The following is a 19,824-nucleotide window of genomic DNA, read 5'->3' on the forward strand; positions in this document are numbered from 1 at the left end:
CTACACCCTCCCCTAACCCGGATGACATTGGGTCAATTGTAATAAATCAAATTTTTAAGGTTTGCTAAAGTGTCAAAATATTTCAATCCTCTTAATCCCCCCAAAATACGTACAGTGGTGCAAACAAGTATTTAGTCAGCCACCAATTGTGCAAGTTCAACCCACTTAAAAAGATGAGAGAGGCCTGTAATTTTCATCATAGGTACACTTCAACTATGACAGACAAAATGAGAAAAAAAATGCAAAAAATCACATTGTAGGATTTTTAATTAATTTATTTGCAATTTATGGTGGAAAATAAGTATTTAGTCAATAACAAAAGTTTATCTCAATACTTTGTTATATATCCTTTGTTGGCAATGACAGAGGACAAATATTTTCTGTAAGTCTTCACAAGGTTTTCACACACTGTTTCTGGTATTTTGGCCCATTCCTCCATGCAGATCTCCTCTAGAGCAGTGATGTTTTGGGGCTGTTGCTGGGCAACACGGACTTTCAACTCCCTTCAAAGATTTTCTATGGGGTTGAGATCTGGAGACTGGCTAGGCCACTCCAGGACCTTGAAATGCTTCTTACGAAGCCACTCTTTCGTTGCCGGGCGGTGTGTTTGGGATCATTGTCATGCTGAAAGACCCAGCCACGTTTCATCTTCAATGCCCTTGCTGATGGAAGGAGGTTTTCACTCAAAATCTCACGATACATGGCCCCATTCATTCTTTCCTTTACACGGATCAGTCGTCCTGGTCCCTTTGCAGAAAAACAGCCCCAAAGCATGATGTTTCCACCCCCATGCTTCACAGTAGGTATGGTGTTCTTTGGATCCAACTCAGCATACTTTGTCCTCCAAACACAACAAGTTGAGTTTTTAACAAAAAGTTCTATTTTGGTTTCATCTGACCATATGACATTCTCCCAATCTTCTTCTGGATCATCCACATGCTCTCTAGCAAACTTCAGACGGGCCTGGACATGTACTGGCTTAAGCGGGGGACACGTCTGGCACTGCAGGATTTGAGTCCCTGGCGGCGTAGTGTGTTACTGATGGTAGGCTTTGTTACTTTGGTCCCAGCTCTCTGCAGGTCATTCACTAGGTCCCCCCGTGTGGTTCTGGGATTTTTGCTTACTGTTCTTGTGATCATTTTGAGCCCACGGGGTGAGATCTTGCGTGGAGCCCCAGATCGAGGGAGATTATCAGTGGTCTTGTATGTCTTCCATTTCCTAATAATTGCTCCCACGGTTGATTTCTTCAAACCAAGCTGCTTACCTATTGCAGATTCAGTCTTCCCAGCCTGGTGCAGGTCTACAATTTTGTTTCTGGTGTCCTTTGACAGCTCTTTGGTCTTGGCCATAGTGGAGTTTGGAGTGTGACTGTTTGAGGTTGTGGACAGGTGTCTTTTATACTGATAACAAGTTCAAACAGGTGCCATTAATACAGGTAACGAGTGGAGGACAGAGGAGCCTCTTAAAGAAGAAGTTACAGGTCTGTGAGAGCCAGAAATCTTGCTTGTTTGTGGGTGACCAAATACTTATTTTCCACCATAATGTGCTAATAAATTCATTAAAAATCCTACAATGTGATTTTCTGGATTTTTTTCCTCATTTTGACTGTCATAGTTGAAGTGTACCTATGATGAAAATTACAGGCCTCTCTCATCTTTTTTAAGTGGGAGAACTTGCACAATTGGTGGCTGACTAAATACTTTTTTGCCCCACTGTATATTCATGTGATTAGTGATGCATTTACATCTGACAGTCTTTTCAAGGCCAACCCTGTTATGCAAACAATTTACCCTGTTAAAATAATATTTAAATGATTCAGAGCATGTGACGTTGTTTGGGTCTTCTCTCTCTTTTTGGTCTATTTACAATTGTTTCATAATTGACTGAGGTGGTCGAGCTCAACATGTCAGCCCTGTTCGCTCAACTCATTTTAGGAAAACATGAATTTGATTGTGTGGAACAGTGTTTCCGTTAGCTGGTAATATCCGGGTTTTGGACGAATATTTATTTTGAAAAGCTGATGAAAAAATTGGCACCGGCCAATTGTCCAGGAGAATAAGAAAAAAATCGCATTGCGAAATAATGCATTGCAAAATAATTGCTGCCCTGTTTCCAATTGTTCACATGGCTGGGTGAACCTATTCAGGTAAGTAAATACATTTTGAAAATGTTTTTTCAAATGGTGTAGTATTAGCTAACTAGCTACAGTGCAGGCTAACTCAAATGAGCTGCTAAATAAGCTAGCTAGTTGGCTAGCCCCAACTGTCAAAGTGAGAGAGTAGGCTATTCTGGATAGGGCAGGTACTTTTGTGTAGTTCCAATCCCTAGAAGTGAGGACGGAGATAATAGTAACATAATATTAAGTGCAGTGTAATTTGAGTATAATGAAGTCTGTTTCGTCTGAGGTTTTCTGTCCGCAGATAAAGAGAGCTATGAAAAAGCCTGTCTACAGATGAAGAGGTCCCAATGAAGAGCAGTGGCTCTCAGTCCTGGTCCTGGGGACTCAAAGGGGTACACTTTTTTTTGCCTTAGCACTGCACAGCTGATTTAAATGATCAACTCATCATCCAGCTTTAAGTGGTATTTACAGTGCCTTGCGAAAGTATTCGGCCCCCTTGAACTTTGCAACCTTTTGCCACATTTCAGGCTTCAAACATAAAGATATAAAACTGTATTTTTTTGTGAAGAATCAACAACAAGTGGGACACAATCATGAAGTGGAACGACATTTATTGGATATTTCAAACTTTTTTAACAAATCAAAAACTGAAAAATTGGGCGTGCAAAATTATTCAGCCCCCTTAAGTTAATACTTTGTAGCGCCACCTTTTGCTGCGATTACAGCTGTAAGTCGCTTGGGGTATGTTTCTATCAGTTTTGCACATCAAGAGACTGAAATTTTTTTCCATTCCTCCTTGCAAAACAGCTCGAGCTCAGTGAGGTTGGATGGAGAGCATTTGTGAACAGCAGTTTTCAGTAATTTCCACAGATTCTCGATTGGATTCAGGTCTGGACTTTGACTTGGCCATTCTAACACCTGGATATGTTTATTTTTGAACCATTCCATTGTAGATTTTGCTTTATGTTTTGGATCATTGTCTTGTTGGAAGACAAATCTCCGTCCCAGTCTCAGGTCTTTTGCAGACTCCATCAGGTTTTCTTCCAGAATGGTCCTGTATTTGGCTCCATCCATCTTCCCATCAATTTTAACCATCTTCCCTGTCACTGCTGCCACCACCATGTTTGACAGTGGGGATGGTGTGTTCAGCTGTGTTGCTTTTACGCCAAACATAACGTTTTGCATTGTTGCCAAAAAGTTCAATTTTGGTTTCATCTGACCAGAGCACCTTCTTCATGTTTGGTGTGTCTCCCAGGTGGCTTGTGGCAAACTTTAAACGACACTTTTTATGGATATCTTTAAGAAATGGCTTTCTTCTTGCCACTCTTCCATAAATGCCAGATTTGTGCAATATACGACTGATTGTTGTCCTATGGACAGAGTCTCCCACCTCAGCTGTAGATCTCTGCAGTTCATCCAGAGTGATCATGGGCCTCTTGGCTGCATCTCTGATCAGTCTTCTCCTTGTATGAGCTGAAAGTTTAGAGGGACGGCCAGGTCTTGGTAGATTTGCAGTGGTCTGATACTCCTTCCATTTCAATATTATCGCTTGCACAGTGCTCCTTGGGATGTTTAAAGCTTGGGAAATCTTTTTGTATCCAAATCCGGCTTTAAACTTCTTCACAACAGTATCTCGGACTTGCCTGGTGTGTTCCTTGTTCTTCATGATGCTCTCTGCGCTTTTAACGGACCTCTGAGACTATCACAGTGCAGGTGCATTTATACAGAGACTTGATTACACACAGGTGGATTGTATTTATCATCATTAGTCATTTAGGTCAACATTGGATCATTCAGAGATCCTCACTGAACTTCTGGAGAGAGTTTGCTGCACTGAAAGTAAAGGGGCTGAATAATTTTGCACGCCCAATTTTTCAGTTTTTGATTTGTTAAAAAAGTTTGAAATATCCAATAAATGTCGTTCCACTTCATGATTGTGTCCCACTTGTTGTTGATTCTTCACATAAAAATACAGTTTTATATCTTTACGTTTGAAGCCTGAAATGTGGCAAAAGGTCGCAAAGTTCAAGGGGGCCGAATACTTTCGCAAGGCACTGTATGTATTCATTTATCATGCAATCCTTAATATGATCCTGTTAATATCACATGCTACACATGCACGTGTGTGCACATGCATCTATCATTATGATAATTATTATTACGTTATCATTATTAGTTATAAGGCACATTATACTTTAGTAATCCACAATTACCTGGTGATGCAAAAGTTTAATAATGACATTATCTTCCATATTCCTACAGATACCTTGTAACTGGAGATTCTTTCAAAACGTTTGCCTACAGTTAGCGTGTAGGGCACTGCAAGGTTGGGTGACCAGGGCCATCTGGGACTGCCTCAGTGAGGAATTCAGGCGTGTGAAGGATACCTATGTCCTGCATAACTTCATGAGGAAGGACACGAGGACCAGGAGGGGATCTGCAGCTCGCCGCTGTGTGCCAGAGGAGAAGTATGCTGCTCTGCAGAATGTTTCAAGGATGGGGTCCTACAACGCAGCAAGAGAGGTAATCCGTGTGTGGGAGATCTTCACCTCCTATTTCTTCAAAGAGGGTGCTGTTCCCTGGCAACAACCAAAGGCTCTTTTAAGAGCCATCCACATTGCAATAAGAGTATTCCATTTACTTAGCTATGTCAACAGCAGTTATTCAATTCCCAGTTTCTCTCCCTTTGCTTTCTACTTCTCAGGTGAGGGTGTTGTTTAGGTAAGGGTGTGATGTCTGTACAAAAACAAAACAGGCTATTTTAGGTCACCCATATTGACAAAATGTAGAACAATTAGACACCCTATAACCCACACCTACAAATTCATGTATCAATCTGATTGATGGATTGTGCAGTAAGCAGGTTCAGGTGTGGCTCCTTCCACCTTCAAAGAATAGGCAAGAGGCCCAGCCATGGAGAATAGTAAGACACTTCATTATTTCTATAACTATACTATATTGTTTGTCCTCATGTGTCTGTGCATGTTTTTCAATATAAAGTACTCTGCAGCCACTTAGTGTGGACACCAGGTGAGGCACACAGATTCCTATTGAACACTGTCGCTTTAACAACCTTATTTTCTCAATAACAGCCTCTCTCCTTCACTTCATCCCTCTCTCCCCTTTTGCCTAAATCCTATAGGTTATATCAGCTGTATCGATGAATCCCTCCCACATCTGAACTGGCTACATAGAGGGCACAGCATGATCAGAGGTGAGTGGTCACTTGGTCAGGTCAACAGAAAGTATTATTAAAGAGATGCTTTACATTGAAATAAAGATAGATATCGTTGCCCCAGAGTTAATGATCCAAGGTCAGTTTTGCATTTCACATCCTGATGATTATGATGACTTACAGTGTTAAATTTTTAAAAAAACACAAGGCTTAAACATGCTATCTCTCTGTCTCCACCTGTCTGTCTGCAGGTATGTTTTGATGTGAGAGAGGATGCCAACCCCCAGTCCCGTCATCGCCACCTCACCCGCGCTTAAGATAACCTTCGGTCCGACTGGGAGCCCAAGGCTGGTTAGGAGACACCACTAGACACTATTATATAATTGTGATGAACTGAGAGAATATTAAGGTAGCACTGTGATTCATTAATCATATGCTGTCTTCCCTGCTCCTCTGTTCTTACCTCTTTCCCTTCCTGTCTTTTACACCTCCCTCACCACCTTCTTTCTTTCTTTGTTTTTATAATGCACACCAGATGTGCATTGAAGTACACATTGAACTTGTATTTATAATATAATATTACAATTATAATATTTATAATGCATGTATTTTGTATTTATAACACTTGGATAATGAACTTCTTTCAATAAAGCGTTTCACATTCTCTACTGGTTGAAATTAAGTCTCTCATTTGATGAAATACTACACCTATCCTGAAATTGTTAGGTTAGGTTACTTGTTAGATATTACTGCATGGTCGGAACTAGAAGCACAAGCATTTCGGAACACTCCCATTAACATCTGTGTATGTGACAAATAAAATTGGATTTGATTTGATGTTGATCAGATCAATGCAGATTAAGGAAATTAGGTATTGAGGTGAACTGGTTTGAGTATTTACATGATGCATCGAAAGTGTAGTGTACTGTTTTAAACTCTATTTCTGTATATATGAATTACAAATCAGCCTTTAACTAGTTAAACCATGTTTCTAGTAAATTGCATAGTTACAATGTGTAACTATTGATGTCCCAGGACCAAGATTGGTCAACACTGTTGAAGTGTATAATTGTAATACATACATGCAGACACAGCATCATTCAAAGACTGGAATTTGATACTCCTGGTATTGGATATGACTGAAAAATAATCTCAAAAACATTCATACATGAACTGCACCTTTATTTGCCATGGTAGAACACATGATCAGTGAATATACTGCATGTACAGGCTACAATGTGGGGATCTCATGCATAGTAATAACTACATGTTTAATACGACTTGCATCCTTGGCACAGACTTATATTAAATTCTACTCCATCCATAGGCTTTTAATGTCATTCAGACTGTTTTGAAGTTGATACAACTGGCTATGATAGCTGAGGTTGCTAGCTAGGTTCTGAACTAATATGTATACCAAACATTTGGGTCCATACACAGATCAGCTACATAGCTAGCTACACATCCATAGGGATACAGATATTTTTATCATCCACTGCACAATAAGCAAGAATATAGTTAGCTAGCTACGTTATTTCATATATCTGCATTGCATGGCAAATATCAGCAAGGCAAGCTTACAAAATTGTACATTCAATCTGCAGTAAATGCTTTAGCCAGCTAGATTCTTTACATCCACTGTTTCACAAGACGACAGCCTGGTTTGCTGGTTGTTTCAGGAGTCCCTAAAACATTAAACAAATATAATTACAATTTCATACTCATGTTACAACACCCATAAAGCTAGCCAGTCAGCTAGCTTTCTATATCGCGATTTTCGTAAATTAACTTTATGATAAAAAAATATGCATAATCATTTGTCTCTACATTAACGAGCATATTCCTGTCAACTGTACAATTTTAGCATGATTCGTTATGACGTTATAATCACTTACATTTGCTTCCATCCTAATACTTTTTTCAGCCATCTTTGCTGAAGAAAGTCTTGGGTCGCATAGTATCAAATTCGTCCTGGGAACCACTGGATATGATTGGTCATCGCCCAGCAGTCGCTGCTGGTGGTTTGCATAAAGTTGGGAAAAGGTGATATTTTTCACTGCCTCCCACGCCACCTTCACACTGCCTAAAGGTCCCCGCCCTATAAACTTGCCTGAATAACTGGGAATGTAGGCTTATTGGTGGCCACCTCAATTATATGACAACTTGGGCGAATGATTAGCAATGACAAACAGTGCATTTCAGTAGGAGAAGGCCATATTTTTCATTCGTATTCATTCGCAGATACATCCTGACAAAATACACCCATTACTGGCCTGCTAAAGTGCCTTTCTGGATGTTGTAAACGGTCGAGAAAAGACCCATAACTGATCCAATGGGTGGCCTAATCAGGGCTTTTTAGAGGTTATTCAAATGACATATTCACTACAGTTTACAGCAATTCTGCACTCCCTAGAAAACAATAATACAATTAATTATGGCACCGTATTGTTATAGCCTATGTACGATCATGTTCTTGTCCCTAAAAAGATTAGCCAATTGGGGAGCCTGAGGAGAACACACGGTGTAGGCTAGGCTACCTGTCATTTCATAGTCTGTTAAAAAAACATTATTTCACTGTGTGCATTTATTCTGTATATTCACTGCAGTATTAGGGCTAATATTTAGCAAATTAATGATGGGGTAATATTCATACGCTTTTAACTTAGGCTACACATCTCTAGCATGTCTGTCTTTACTGTTCTCTTTGCGCGATTCCGTACCTGGCCTCTCTGCTACAAACATCTCAGCTACAGCGATTCCTCTATGATTTTGGAGTCCCTGGAAAAGCTAGACCACAATAGCTTGTTGGACACTTTTTTTACAAGCATTTTCTTTACTTTTAGCCTATTTGAGGAGAGATTCCCACTTGCTCTTGCTTGCTGAATGTAAAATACAGCAGCCAAAAGAACTGGTGGGGAGTTTGAAAGAAGAGAGAGAGCGTGCGATGGTCTTATCAAATTGGCCAGTGATGATATTGATAGGATCCAAAGGAATTGACAACCATAATGTCAATAACTAAGTTAGGAATTCACTGTATGACTGTCTACAGGGTTTTCTAATTCTGGAATTGGAATATGACATCGTGTCATAGGCCTACTTGTAGCACTCACAATATTATAATAGCTCAGCGGATTTGATTCAGTATTTAGGCTATTATTGTATGCAGCTAGTAGAAAAGTACAGATGTAGGATCTTAATTTGACCAGTTTCTCACAGCAGGAAAATAGTCCTGCGGCAACAGGCAACGTGAATTATTGTGTGGATTATAAGTAATGGACATTTTTTAGGGGTTGATACATTTTTTGTTAGGGCAAATCAAGTCTGACATTTGAAAGTGGAAATTACAAACGTTAGAAGGCTCCAGCACTCATCCAACGAGACAGCCACCCTCCAGGCCTATTGGGAACACACTCTGCTCAGAGAGTAGGCTTCTGCTCAGAGAGTAGGCTATCCACTGGGGAATAATAGCAACAATGAGAAAAGTCAAACTAATGAAAAATGTACTAACTTGCTAACAATAATACATTCTTCATTGCACTGTGTGTTGTAGCCTAGGTAGAACATCTTTCTTGTCTAAGATCCAAACTATTGGCAACCATTAGAAAATGGAAATCACTCGCAAACCACTTGAGCAACAAGGCTAGCAATTACAAAAGATGTGAAGGCTTAACGGCGTTCGTTGTTGAACTGCTACATTTAAATACGAGTTTCTATATTATTTTTCATTACATGCACATTGAAGTATTATTGCAGTTGTCACTATGACAGTGAACACATCCTGAAAGCACTGAATGGTCTGTGTTACCAGTTACCACCTTATTAATAGGCCTACACATCAGCTACTCTTCCTGGGGTCCAGCACAATTTAGGCAGTTATATACCATTTAAAAAACATTACAACACATTTCACAACAGATTTCACAACACATTAAGTGTGTGCCTTCAGGCCACTACTCTACTATCACACATACAACACAAAATCCATGTGTATGTGTGTGTATAGTGCGTATGTTATCATGTGTGTGTGTGTGTGTGTGTATGTGTGTGTCTGTGCCTGTGTGTGTGTCCCTTCACAGTCCATGTTGTTCCAAAAGTATTTTTGATCCATTATTAAAATCTGATTTTACTGCTTGCATGAGTTACTTAATGTAGAATAGACTTCCATGTAGTCATGGGGTTCCAAAAGTGGCACAGTGGTCTAAGGCACTGCATAGCAGTGCTAGAGGCGTCACTACAGACCCGGGTTCGATCCAGGGCTGTATCCCAACTGGCCGTGATCGCGAGGCCCATAGGGCGCCGCACAGATGGTAGTACTGTGCGCCATAGTTTGTTCTGGACTTGGGGACTATGAAAAGACCTCTGGTGGCATGTCTTGTGGGTTATGATTGGGAGTCTGAGCTGTGTGCTAGTAGTTTAAACCCGACAGCTCAGTACATGAAACAAGTCAATACTTCTCACAAATACTAGTAGTGATCTATCCTATACTTTGAGCCAGGAGAGATTGACATGCATACTATTCATGGGGATGCGTTGATCAGTTGATTGACAGGTGAAGCTACTGTAGAACGATATACTTTCCTCTAGTGTAGACGCTCGCCAACGTTTTGCAGTTATGTAGCCTATAGTTCATCATTACAGTTATCCTTGTAGTTATCATCCTTGGTGTGGATGGCCCTACCAATATTATAAGTTATTTATTGTGTAGGCTGCTATCCTATTAAAATAAAGTGGGGTGGATGGAACAAATTGGCCATGTTGCAGATGCAGAATCTTAATCTGATCACCCTGTTGCAGGATTACGTTCCTGCAGTGCAGGAAATGTAAAACTTGAAGTGTTTTTGAGGTATAAAAGGGCTTCTGAAGTTTGTCATTTCCACTTAGAAATGTCAGACTTGATTTTCCCTTACGGAAAATGTATCAACCCCTGAAAAAATTATCCACATAATAATCTACATTTCCTGTTGCTGCAGGATTATTTTTCTGCCGTAGCAAACTAGCTCAAATTAAGATCCTACATCTGTAGCTACCGCAGGCATGTGATAGGCCTACAACTACCCCGTGGCAAGCAACTCACGTCAGGAAGCAATTTGATACAACATCGGTGCACTGGTCATTCGCACCGGCTTCGACTTGCCATGCTGACGCTTCCCGTGGGCAATAACGTTAGCTAATAATTGGCATGTCATGGTCACATCCAGATGGTGACCAATTTTACAATCGCAGATTGATTTTTATTGGGACGAATCTTGTCCTATAGGCAGAGCTGAGCAATTTCTAGATGGGCCAGTGCCAAGTAAAAATTGGCTATATAGCATCAAAATTCAGAAATGAACGGTTAGGCAGTGTGGTTACGGTAAGGGTTAGGTTTTAAATGCGATTTTATGACTTTGTAGCTGTGCTCGCTAGTGACCACCCTGCAGAGCTGCCTCCAGTAGGCCTACATGAGTCATCCCAATAAATGCCAAACTGCATTACAATCCCTCGCCCATCAAAACATTCTTGCAGTCAGCATGCCAATTGCACGCTCCTTCAAAACACAAGACATGTGTGGCATTGTGTTGTGTGACAAAATTGCACATTTTAGAGTGGCCTTTTATTGTCCCCAGCATAAGATGCACCTGTGCACAATATTTGAGGGTTCATACAAATCCCCAAATCATAGAAAAACAAACATAGACCTCCCACCCCAACTCACGCCCTGACCATTGAAGTTTTTTTTTATGGAATGTTTCAGGGATCTTTTATTTCAGCTCATGTAACATGGGACCTACACTTTACATGTTGTGTTTCTATTTTTGTTCAGTTTAGTACTCACTCCCTCCCGTACTCAAGAGCTGAGCTGATGTAGCCAGTTTAGAAATACGTTCCACCAGCCCAGCCCGCTTCTCTTACAGGCACAGCGGGCCCTGAGGTCTTTGTCTGAGTAGTCGGCTGGCCACAGCGGATCCCTCTCCTATGCAACACTGTTTCATCTGAGAGTTCAGACGCTTTGATTTGGTCTCTAATTGACTTATCTTCCTCATCATTCCAGACGAGTATCTGGCTCCCGTCACCCTGCATCAGCATAAGGCTGCTTGTTGTCTTGTTCTCGTCGCCTAAAGCATATGGGAAATCTGCAGGCTTTGAGTGGGATTTGAATATGGTTGGGAAGAAACTTGCTTTTTGAAATGGGGGTCCTGGTGGAGGTGCTGGTGGTGGCAGGTTTGAAGAAGAGGAAGATGATGATGATAATAATAATGTTCAAATAAGAAGAAAATAAGAAGACAATCAAATACATTTTGTTTAATAAAATATCACTATAAAAAAACTCTCATCCTTCCCATGTAACAATCTGACAAGTCAAACCAGAGGGGAATCCGTTGATCTGAATGTGCATCTGGACACTGTGACAGCTTGATGGAGTGGTTGGCAACAGTGAGGACTTATGGCGTCAGATCTCATCACAGATGAGAGATGACAGTGCCACTGGACCGTCCCAAGTCAGACAGGGCACAGAGGGCCAAGCAGACGGGACAGCCAGGTCAGCTCAAACCCAAATGTTTCTGACCCTCACTCCCATGATGCACCCAAGCCAGAGAGTGGGCGGCTGGGAGATGAGACCCATCAATCTGAATAAGGCAGGAGAGATGAGCCACCTGGTGCCATGTGCCACCCTCCAGGTTCCAGCTGCACCCATACCTCATCATCTCATAGCACTGCCCAACCACACATTCTGCAGAGTAATGTCTGCACAGGTCATAGTCTCTACCCACACCTCAGACAGAATATAACAAGCATATCAGGGAGGCAAAGGGGGAGATATACAGATAGAATGAAAGTGAAAATACGTCCCTAACCAGAAAGTTAAAAAGAAAGAATCCACCACTACATCATCCAAGACATGTTCGTCCCCTTTGGTTGACTTTAAGAGATTCTTTTACATCTGCTATGTTGTCACTCTGGGTGGGAAGAGAAATGACACTCTGAGTTCTGGAGTTTTGAAGATAAGGAGTGGGCCTTTCCATCATCTTTCTGCACAACGCAGTTAATGTTAATCTCATTCATTTCGGTCCCCTTCTCTCTCTTTGTGTCACACCCTGACCATAGTTTGCTTTGTATGTTCTATGTTTTGTTTGGCCAGGGTGTGATCTGAGTGGGCATTCTATGTTGGATGTCTTGTTTGTCTGTTTCTGTGTTTGGGCCTGATATGGTGCTCAATCAGAGGCAGGTGTTAGTCATTGTCTCTGATTGGGAGCCATATTTAGGTAGCCTGTTTTGTGTTGGGTTTTGTGGGTGATTGTTCCTGTCTTTGTGTTTGTTGCACCAGATAGGGCTGCTTTCGGTTTTCACAGTTCTTGTTTTGTATATTGTTCTATTTTTATCTTTATTAAAGATGTATAAAAATAACCACACTGCGTTTTGGTCCGCCTCTACTTCCCAGGAAGAATCCCGTGACAGAATCACCCACCACAAAAGGACCAAGAGGCGTGGTGACAGGCAGCGGAAGCAGGAGCAGCGCAAGGAGGAATGGACATGGGATGATGTATTGGACGGCAAGGGTTGCTACACATGGGAGGAGATCCTGGCGGGAAAGGATCGCCTTCCATGGGAACAGGTGGAGGCTGCTAGGAGAGCAGAGGCAGCCGGAGAGAGGAGCAGGTGATATGAGGGAACACGGCTGGCAAGGAAGGCACACAGGAAGGAAGGGGGCACACAGGAAGTATGGCGACGCCAGGTAGGAGACCTGCGGCAACTTCCTGTGCTTACCGGAGGGCGAGAGAGACCGGGGAGGCACCGTGTTATGCGGTGGAGCGCACGGTGTCCCCAGTGCGGGTGCATAGCCAGGTGCGGTACATACCAGCTCCGCGTATCGGCCGGGCTAGAGTGAGCATCGAGCCAAGTGCCATGAAGCCAGCTCTACGCATCTGGTCTCCAGTGCGTCTCCTTGGGCCGGCTTACATGGCACCAGCCTTGCGCACGGTGTCCCTGGTTCGCCTGCATAGCCCAGTGCGGGCTATTCCACCTCGCCGCACTGGCAGGGCGACAGGGAGCATTCAACCAGGTAAGGTTGGGCAGGCTCGGTGCTCAAGAGCTCCAGAGCGCCTGCACGTTCCGGTCTATCCGGTACCACCTCCACGCATCAGCCCTCCGGTGGCAGCTCCCCGCACTCGCCCTGAGGTGCATGTCCTCAGCCCAGTACCACCAGTGCCGGCACCACGCACCAGGCCTACAGTGCGCCCCGCCTGTCCGGCGCTGCCGGAGTCTCCCGCCTGTCCGGCGCTGCCGGAGTCTCCCGCCTGTCCGGCGCTGCCGGAGTCTCCCGCCTGTCCGGCGCTGCCGGAGTCTCCCGCCTGTCCGGCGCTGCCAGAGCTATTCTCCTCTCCAGCGCTGCCGGAGCCGCCATTTAGCCAGGATCTGCCAGAGCCGCCATTCAGCCAGGATCTGCCAGAGCCGCCATTCTGTCCCGAGCTGCCCCTCTGTCCAGTGGGGTCATTTAGAAGGGTCGCCGTGGTTAGGAAGCCACGGAGGCGGCCAATGAGGTGGACTAAGACTATGGTGAAGTGGGGTCCACGTCCCACGCCAGAGCCGCCACCGCGGACAGACGCCCACCCAGACCCTCCCCTATAGGTTAAGGTTTTGCGGCCGGAGTCCGCACCTTTGGGGGGGGGGGGGGGTGGTACTGTCACATTCTGACCTTTATTTCCTTTGTTTTGTATTTATTTAGTATGGTCAGGGTGTGAGTTGGGGTGGGAGGTCTATGTTTGTTTTTCTATGATTTGGGGATTTGTATGGTTCTCAATCAGAGGCAGGTGTCATTAGTTGTCTCTGATTGAGAATCATACTTGGTAGCCTGGGTTTCACTGTTTGTTTGTGGGTGATTGTCTATGTTGATTGCTTGTGTCAGCACAGTTCTCATTAGCTTCACGGTCGTTATTTCGTTTATTGTTTTTCTATAGTGTGGTTCAGTGTTTTCTTTATTAAAATTCATGATGAACACATACCACGCCACATTTTGGTCCTCCGATCCTTCTCGCCTCTCCTCTTCAGATGAAGAGGAGGACGTCCGTGACACTTTGAATGTTATGCTGACTGATAGCTAGGTCTGTGCTGCAACTGGTTATGCGTCCGTCGTGGAGATTTGTTGAAACAAAAGAATATGGAAAAATAAATAAGGAACATTGCGTTTTTCCCAGAGCTGCAGTGGAACAGATGCAGTTGTCTTGGCTGTTACTCAAATCACACACATATACATACAGTATATTTGGGAAAGAGGGACGTTTCAAGTGGTTCTATTTTCTTCCTGGATAAAATCAGATCTGACACCTCATTTGTATATACTACTTGAATACATATGTCAATCTTACTTGTCAAATTGAAACATCAATGTACTCAAGAGCATGCACATGTCATGTGTGGTTGCATCCACCCTATACACCATAATTTCACCAAGTCAATATATACGGCAACTCCAGGACAGCCAGTCAGGATGGTGGACATGATTTTTTGGAAAAACTAAATGTGCCAGCTCAACCCAAACATCTTTAAGAAGTGCACCGGAACATCACTATGCACATCACAAATGCAGTGAGCCAGCGGAAGGTCATGTCAGATACAGGCAGACATTTTGGACTAGAAATGAATCAAAGCTTACTTCTAAATGACAAGGAGATGACTGAAGAGCCCAATCCTGGAGACAAAAGTTATACCACAGTTGGTATACCGCAAGTTGTAAAGCTAGGGGGAGGGTGTCCAGTGTTCTCTTTCCTTTCGTTGGAGCCTCCAAATTGCCTCATTGTGCCTCAAAGAGACCCACGACTTTTTGGTGTTTCCATTCCAAGCAGTCGGCTGCTTTCTTTTTATACCCAGACAATGGGGCTTGAGTATAATTAGGGCAGGCCTAATGGATTCTCAATTTCAGAGCATGCAATATTGAGTTACATGAGTTTATGTGGCCCACCCCCCTCTAGCCAGGCATTATTCTGCACATTTTTAGTTTAGGGAGTGTGTCATATTTATCAATCACTTATGCAGTAAAATATTTTTTCACAGCCATCCATTTCATAGAATGGAGACATTAGATATGTGAAAAAATATGGTTGTGTTTTGTTTTACTGCTGGAAGGGGTATGTATCTCAAAAGCTAAAGCCCTTTTTGAAGATGGCCCACTAGCCTATCTAGTTTTACACACACACACACACACACACACACACACACACACACACACACACACACACACACACACACACACACACACACACACACACACACACACACACACACACACACACACACACACACACACACACACACACAGAGCAGCCCTTTGCACATTCACAATAAAATTACAATACTGGATGAATATGAAATGTTCACTCAATCCCTATAAAGCTGTTTTCACGCTATAAAGGAGATGCATTTATAATTCCATTATGATGGGTTAGGCTATTGTTCAGTGCTTCACTTTTCTACAACTAATGTTAATTTACGCTTGTTTAGTCTTTTTCATATTACAAAAATAGTTAGCAAACCATTCGAAACGCTTTCTGCAGAACAACTAAGCAATTGATAGATAGTCTACGAATCTTTAGCAAAGTGCAATAGAAAAAAAGATACGCTCAATTTCATTTGATTGAAAATAGGTTTACTAAACCATATTTTAAAAAATGTAAACCAACGCCTATAAGCTTTCATTGTACATGCCACACTTCGAGAGTCGGTTGTATCATATTGCAACTGTCGAAATAAATCCTTACCTGTAGCGATTGGTGGCGGAGAACATGCCATACAGTTCAGTTTATACTGGCGATAAAAGTCCGTGTCACCGAATTGTCCTTAGCATTCAAATCAACGTTGTAACTGGTAGCGCACTTCAGTCCAGTTTTCTATAGGCGGCATATGGTGATGTGCGTGCATCTGCCCGCGAAAATAATTGGTGTCAGCGAATTCCCGTCAACTAGGAGAGGAGCCGCGCCACTGCCGCTTCATGCGCAATGATGAGCAACAGTCCTCCAACCCTACAGCTGCTCCATGAGATTAACGTCACCAAAAATCACTTGTAGTCCTCAGAACTAATAAATTTATGTCCACCATTCATAATACCCTTGATTTAAAAATAAAAAAAACATTAATTCCACCATTAGATAGTGTTACTCGTAAGCATATCCTATAGTTTATGTGCGGGAGTGTGCGCACATTAATCAATTTGTTTCATTGGGAGGCTACTTTCACAATGGCAAAATCCTATCACGTTGCACATTCAGCACATGGACAATATCTTTGTAGAACAAAGCATATCCAGTATAAATTATTGAAGCTCAAAGGAACCGAGGGCACAATAAATGGATGTAACATTTAGTTATAGCCGTTTTCTGTGATGGCAACATCAGAGCATATTGAAGCCATCCTATTCTTAAATTAGCCAACACGTTACACAACAGGCTATACATGTATTTATTCCATTACATGTAGGCCTAACTAAACTCTTAAAGACAAATACTACACCTGAGACACACTCAGACACACTGAACTGTGCTAAACTGTTCATACTGTATGTTTTGTTTTGTTACTTTTACCATATAACATTATTGTTGAATACCCAGTTCTCTTTTTGAGTTAGCATTAAGTAGTGTACACCATTGGAAGAAGTTGAGGACCATCCTCCTCAGTGAATTTCATAAAAATAAAAATAGTCAACATAAAAAAGTGATCCTTTTTTATAAAAAACTACGCTGAACAAAAATATAAACACATCATGCAACCATTTCAAAGATTTTACTGACTTACAGTTCATATAAGGGAATCAGTCAATTGGAGAGAAAAATGAGGCCCTAATCTATGGTTCAGAATGGTCTTGTCCTGTCTGCAGTGTATGGCCAGTTGGATATGACTCATCCGGAAGTGGTGTAGGTTGTCACCAAATGTTTAGATCTCTTACAGAAGATTTGCTGGTACTGCATGTCTCCAGCAAAGACATGGTAGTGGTGTTACCATTGTACACTTTTTGTGGAAGGGACGTAAGGAAACACACCTTTGTTGGTAAAGGTGTAAACCATTTGGGACCTAAGTCTTTAGAGACAGACTAGTGTATTGGGGGGGGGGGGGGGGCAGTTCTTACACAGCATATATTGTTGTGTATGAGAGATTGAGGAGAAATGGCACCTTTCAATCGTTCTCATAACACGGCAATACCTTTACTGTCGCCAAGCACAACCATGCACAACCAAAACTCCTTCCTCATTTCAAAGACATATCTGTAAACTTTCCCCAGCCCATTCACTTTGACATATCATTCTTGTCAATAGTAGCTCTTGGCAGGTTTTTTTTGTAGATATGTCTTTGTATTGTGTTTTGGGAATCTGCAGAGAGGTGGTGGTCATGTCATTACTGTTGTAGTCTTTATTTTATACCTTTCAGTGTCCCTTACTTGTTTTTGTCCCACAATCTTGTTGTGCTCCATGCCCCTCCCTCATGCTCGTAGACCCAAAATGCAGCCGCTTTGGGGTATTCTTCAGCAGGGCACCGTGGAAAGGTTTCAGATAACCTGAGTTTTACAAAGAGAAAAGGTAAAAAGAAAAACTGAATAGACTAAATTGATTACATGGAAGGTGCTCTGGTGTCCTCAGGCTATATCTAACCACCTGTAACCCCAAAACAATAGCACAAACTTTTACAAACACTACCCATATTCATGTTTATGCCATGCTTAGTGTAAATTGATCTATCTTAGCTGTCAGCTTGTAAATATTTTTGCTAACTTACCTTCACCTTGTGCAGAGCTAGACGTTGGAAGCACATGCTGGTGGAATCAGATTCTGTACCACCTACAACAAAACACACACAATTGAACCACCCTACTCATTTTATTGATCTCTATTAGACTAGCTTAGCACACCTAACATGGACATTTCAATATTGTCAACTTGCTGTTAGCTAGAGTAAACTAACAAACCACAAATTATTTATACAACTTCAACATTTGCTAAAAACACAGAAACAGGGAATGAATTAGCTAAAGTGCATTCAGAAAGTATTCAGACCCCTTGACCTTTTTCATGATTTGGTATGTTACAGCCTTGTTCAAAAATGTATTAAATTGTTTGTTTTTTCATCAATCTACACACAGTACTCCATAATGACAAAGTCAAAACAGTTTTTTTGACATTTTTGCAAATGTATAAAAAAAAAATTGAAATATTACATTTATATAAGTATTCAGAACCTTTACTCAGTACTTTGTTGAAGCACCTTTGGCAGCGATTACAGCCTTGAGTCTTCTTGGGTATGACGCTACAAGCTTGACACACCTGTATTTGTGGAGTTTTACCCATTCGTCACTGCAGATCCTCTCAAGCTCTATCAGGTTAGATGGGGAGATTCGCTGTACAGCTATTTTCAGGTCTCTCCAGAGATGTTCAATTGGGTTCAAGTCTAGGCTCTGGCTGGGTCACTCAAGGATATTCAGAGAATTGTCCCGAAGGCACTCCTACATTGTCTTGGTTGTGTGCTTAGGGTCATTATCCTGTTGGCAGGTGAACATTCGCCCCAGGCTGAGGTCCTGAACTCTCTGGAGCAGCTTTTCATCAAGGATCATCAAGGATTTCATCATCAATCACCACATTCTTTTGGAGAGATTGGAAACCCAAATTGGTCTACACGGACAAGTTCTGGCCTGGTTAAGATCTTATCTGTTGGAAAGACATCAAGTTTGTCTCTGTGAATGGTTTGCCCTCTGACAAATCAACTGTAAATGTCGGTGTTCCTCAAGGTTCCGTTTTAGGACCACTATTGTTTTCACTATATATTTCACCTCTATGTCATTCGAAAACATAATGTTAACTTTCACTGCTATGCGGATGACACACAGCTGTACATTTCAATGAAACATGGTGAAGCCCCAAAATTGCCCTCGCTAGAAGCATGTGTTTCAGAAATAAGGAAGTGGATGGCTGCAAACTTTCTACTTTTAAACTCGGACAAAACAGAGATGCTTGTTCTAGGTCCCAAGAAACAAAGAGATCTTCTGTTGAATCTGACAATTAATCTTAATGGTTGTACAGTCGTCTCAAATAAAACTGTGAAGGACCTCGGCGTTACTCTGGACCCTGATCTCTCTTTTGAAGAACATATCAAGACTGTTTCAAGGACAGCTTTTTTCCATCTAGGCAACATTGCAAAAATCAGAAACTTTCTGTCCAAAAATGATGCAGAAAAATGAATCCATGCTTTTGTCACTTCTAGATTAGACTACTGCAATGCTCTACTTTCCGGCTCACTGGATAAAGCACTAAATAAACTTCAGTTAGTGCTAAATACGGCTGCTAGAATCCTGACTAGAACCAAAGAATTTGATCACATTACTCCAGTGCTAGACTCCCTACACTGGCTTCCTGTCAAGGCAAGGGCTGATTTCAAGTGTTTATTGCTAACCTACAAAGCATTACATGGGCTTGCTCCTACCTATCTCTCTGATTTGGTCCTGCCGTACATACCTACACGTACGCTACGGTCACAAGACGCAGGCCTCCTAATTGTCCCTAGAATTTCTAAGCAA

At 42.1% G+C, this 19,824-nt stretch overlaps 1 protein-coding gene across 1 annotated transcript in view; it reads right to left on the reverse strand.

Annotated features, from left to right (window-relative positions):
• Positions 1-16,502, reverse strand: part of gabrzb (gamma-aminobutyric acid type A receptor subunit zeta, b) — a 96,661-nt gene extending 80,159 nt beyond the window's left edge. Inside the window, exon 1 of the mRNA XM_036960549.2 lies at positions 16,028-16,502. The gene's annotated coding sequence lies outside the window, so the exon portion shown is untranslated. The remainder of the gene's footprint in view (positions 1-16,027) is intronic.
• Positions 16,503-19,824: the final 3,322 nt, after the last annotated feature.

The sequence above is a fragment of the Oncorhynchus mykiss genome, chromosome 23 (genome assembly GCF_057628025.1).
Source record: "Oncorhynchus mykiss isolate SJ-2025 chromosome 23, ASM5762802v1, whole genome shotgun sequence".
Lineage (NCBI taxonomy): Eukaryota > Metazoa > Chordata > Actinopteri > Salmoniformes > Salmonidae > Oncorhynchus > Oncorhynchus mykiss.